The sequence below is a fragment of the Staurois parvus genome, unplaced genomic scaffold (genome assembly GCF_062004578.1).
Source record: "Staurois parvus isolate SC_StPar_1 unplaced genomic scaffold, SC_StPar_1.0 ptg000018l, whole genome shotgun sequence".
NCBI classification, from domain to species: domain Eukaryota; kingdom Metazoa; phylum Chordata; class Amphibia; order Anura; family Ranidae; genus Staurois; species Staurois parvus.
The window spans coordinates 15,562,161-15,566,299 of record NW_028317814.1 but is presented as its reverse complement, the minus strand read 5'-3'; positions in this window follow the sequence as shown (position 1 = coordinate 15,566,299).

Genomic DNA, 4,139 nt, shown 5'->3' with positions numbered 1-4,139 from the left:
TACATAATCACTGGTGCTTTTGTACTGTTATTTGGCAGTAAAGTATTTATAATAAAAATATGTTTCCAATCATTGCAGTAAGGAAAATGTGCCTGTGTGTTTTAATGACTGGCTCATTCGCACCCTATGGAAAGATCTATAGTCACTTTAGATCAGTGGTTGTCAACGTATGAGATAAAGGGGGCATCAAATGTGGCCCCTGACATCACCAAAGGACCGCACATACTGTTCAATATATATAATGCTTGAGTGGACTGTCGGAGACTTCAGACTTTAATAGATGAAAATGAGGGCTAGAGAGTGTAGACGTGCCACATTTTGGGCTGGGGGTGTGCTTTTGAAGACAATAGAAAACAGGGAACACGTTACATGAAACTAGTAAACATCAATTCTATTGCCCCAATCGATGTTTCCACTATAGACCACTAAGGTCTGAGGGCCACACATCATATATGAAAGGGCCACATGCCTACAGTCAATAAAGTGGTACTTTAGCTAAAATAATAAAAATGGGCAAAGAGGCAGGAAGTTTAATGCAGAAAAGACATGCTTTGTCTCTTCTGCACTGAAGTTACTTACCTGCTGATGATTTTTAGGTGACAGGTTCTCAGTCTAAAAGATGTCTCCTCTGTACTTCACTGAGTGTACTGCAATGCAAATCGCACTGCAATACATTCCTTCCCGACTCTGCTAGCCAACGAAAGTGACAAGTGACCTGGAAAAGATGTCATACACATAGTTTTCTGGGTCACAGCAAGAAGGGGAGGAGAGTGGACGTGTGTCCACTCTCCTCCCTCCCCTCCACCACATAAAATACCCCTCAAAATAATTATGAGGCCACTCCCATATACACTATATTGTCAAAAGTATTGTTCGGCCTGCCTTTACACGCACATGAACTTTAATGGCATCCCAGTCTTAGTCCATAGGGTTCAATATTTAGTTGGCCCCGACCTTTACAGCTTCAACTCTTCTGCTGTCCACGAGATTTAGGAGGGTGTCTATGGGAATGTTTGACCATTCTGCCAGAAGCACATTTGTGAGATCAGGCACTGATGTCGAACGAGAAGGCCTGGCTCACAGTCTCCGCTCTAATTCATCCCAAAGGTGTTCTACCGGGTTAAGGTCAAGACTCTGTGCAGGCCAGTCAATACCTTCCACCCCAAACTCACTCATCCATGTCTTTATGGACCTTGCTTTGTGCACTGGTGCGCAGTCATGTTGGAACAGGAAGGGGTCATCCACAAACTGTTCCCACAAAGTTGGGAGCAGGAAATTGTCCAAAATGTCTTGGTATGCTGACGCCTTAAGAGTTCCCTTCACTGGAATTAAGGGGCCAAGCCAAACCCGTGAAAAACAACCTCACACCATAATCCCCCCTCCACCAAACTTTACACTTGGCACAATGCAGTTTGCCAAATACCAGTCTCATGGCAACCGCCAAACCCATCGGATTGCCAGACAGAGAAGCGTGATTGGTCACTCCAGAGAACACATCTTCACTTCTCTAGAGTTCAGTGGCGGCATGCTTTACACCACTGTATCCGATGCTTTGCATTGCGCTTAGTGATGTAAAGCTTGGATGCAGCTGCTCAGCCATGGAAACCCATTCCATGAAGCTCTCTACACACTGTTGTTGAACTAATATGAAGGCAGCCTTTAGCTATTGACTCTGCAGACAGTTGGTGACTTTGCGCACTGTGCGCTTCAGCATGCACTGACCCCGCTCTGTGATTTTACATGGCTTAATTGCTGTTGTTACCACTTTGTTACAATACCACTAACAGTTGACCGTGGAATATATAGTAGCAAGGAAATGTCACGGATGGACTTATTGCACGGGTGGCAACCTATCACGGTACCACACTTGAATTCACTGAGTTCCTGAGAGCGACCCATTCTTTCACAAATGTTTGTAGAAGCAGTCTGCATGCCTAGGTGCTTGATTTTATACACCTATGGCCATGGAAATGATTGGAACAGCTAAATCCAATGATTTGGAGGGGTGTCTCAATACTTTTGGCAATATAGTGTGTATGGAGGGAGGGGTGTAGAGGTGAACAGAGGAAGGGAGTGGCTGCAGAGGTGAGCAATGGAGGTGATATGGGGGGTGCAGTGGTGACCAGTGGATGGAGGGTGGTACAGAAATGACCAATAGAGGAAGGATGCAGAGGTGACCAGTGGATAGAAGAGGGGGGGGGGTTGCAGAGATGACCAACGTATGAAGGTAAGGGATGCAGAGATTGCTGGTGAATGGAGGTGGGGGTAGAGGTGACCAATGGATGGAAAAGGGGTGCAAAGGTAAGCAGAGAAGGAAGGAGGTACAGCAGTGACCAGCGGATGGAGAGGGTGCAGAGATGACCAGTGGATGGAGGGGGTGCAGAGGTGACCAGTAGATGATGGGAGGTGGGTAAAGAGGTGACCAGTGGATTAAGGAAAGAGGTGGAGAGGTAACCAGAGGATGGAGGTGGGGGAAGAATTGACCAGCAGGTGGAGGGGGTGCAGAGGTGATCAGTGGATGAAAGGAGGTCGGGGCAGTGTAGGATCGTCTTTAAATTTTAAGTCAATGTAGAACTCTCCATTTTTTTTCTGTGGTCAGCGTAATTGCTCCATTACATTGGTGGTTAATGTAAATGTTCCATTATATTGGTGGTCATTGTAATGCTCAGATTACATTGGTGGTCGGGGTAGAAAGCCCTCATACTGACCACCAATGTAAAGGGGGATCTGAAGATTTTACACTTTGAAAAAAAAACGAATTTGCTCATGTTCGCCAGGGCAATCTTCTTCCTACTGACCACCAAAGTCAGGGCATTCTTCTTCCACCAGACAATGATGCCAGATATTCAGCCTCCCACTAACCACAAGTATTTGTTTCTAACCACTGAAGCTAAGGCATTTTCCCCTACTGACCACTGCTGCTGAGGCTTCTTCCTTCCACTGATGCTGGGGTATTTGTTCTGCCATTGACCAGAAATGTAAGTACATTCTCCAGCACTGCTATGTACATTGCATAGTCCTGACCGCTATGCTCTATATACGGTTTAGAGCAGTGGTTCTCAACCTTCCTAATGCCGTGACCCTTTAATACAGTTCCTCATGTTGTGTTGACCCCCAACCATAAAATTATTTATCCAGTAATTATAATTCATGAGTGTCGTTTTACCTCCAATACTGCTGCTTTCAACACAGCAGCTGCTTTCTACACAGTAGCTGCTCTTTACACATCGGAAATATGTGTTTTCTGATGGTCTTAGGGGACCCCTGTGAAAGGGTCGTTTGACCCCCAAAGGGGGCGCGACCCACAGGTTGAGAACCACTGGTTTAGAGCGTCACATAGACCTGATATGCTATGTTATGTTTTACATACAGTAATTATGCATAAAGTGTTTATTTTCTCAAAAGTTGCTCATTGCTGTGTAGTTTGTAACTATTTTAAACCAATACTAAAGGATACTTTTTTTGCTTTAAAATAAAAAAAGATGTTATACTTCCCTGCTCTGTAGAAGGATATTCTGTGATATTGCACAGAGCGGCTCCTTAACTCCTCTTTTGGGGTCCCCTGCCAGTGCTGTCTGCTCCCCTTTCCTCTGGGTGCCCCTTCAGTAAGCCGTGTGCTAAGGGGGCACCCGTGCAGCAGCGGTTCCGAGCAAGGCTGTATGCATCCATAGACACACACAGCACTGGTAAGCCACATCTGTGCTCCCTCCTCAGAAGTTTGATGACAGCAGTAGGAGCCTTTGAACCCAGGAAGTGGAGGGGCAGTGCTGCAGCCAAGACAGCACGGGATTGGTGAGATGAGCCAGCTAGATGTTTAGGGGCATGGGGGCTAGGACAGGTATTGCAGTACTTTTTTAACTTTAATGGTAAAAAAGGTTTTGCGTTTAGAAGCACTTTAATGAAATTCTTCTTCAAGGTAGGCTCAGACAAAGTGTTAGCTATCTGTCTATATTCTGTTTCATTTCAGTAAAATATTCCTTTAAGTTAAAGTGGAACTACACTGCATTTGAGCACCACAAACCAAGATCGCTATTTAATTCATTTTTATTATGCAAAGCAAACTCCCCCATCAAGCCATGTCTCCATGGTTTATTGTCCTTTTATAAATCACTTTGAAAAACAACTCCCTAGCATTTCTG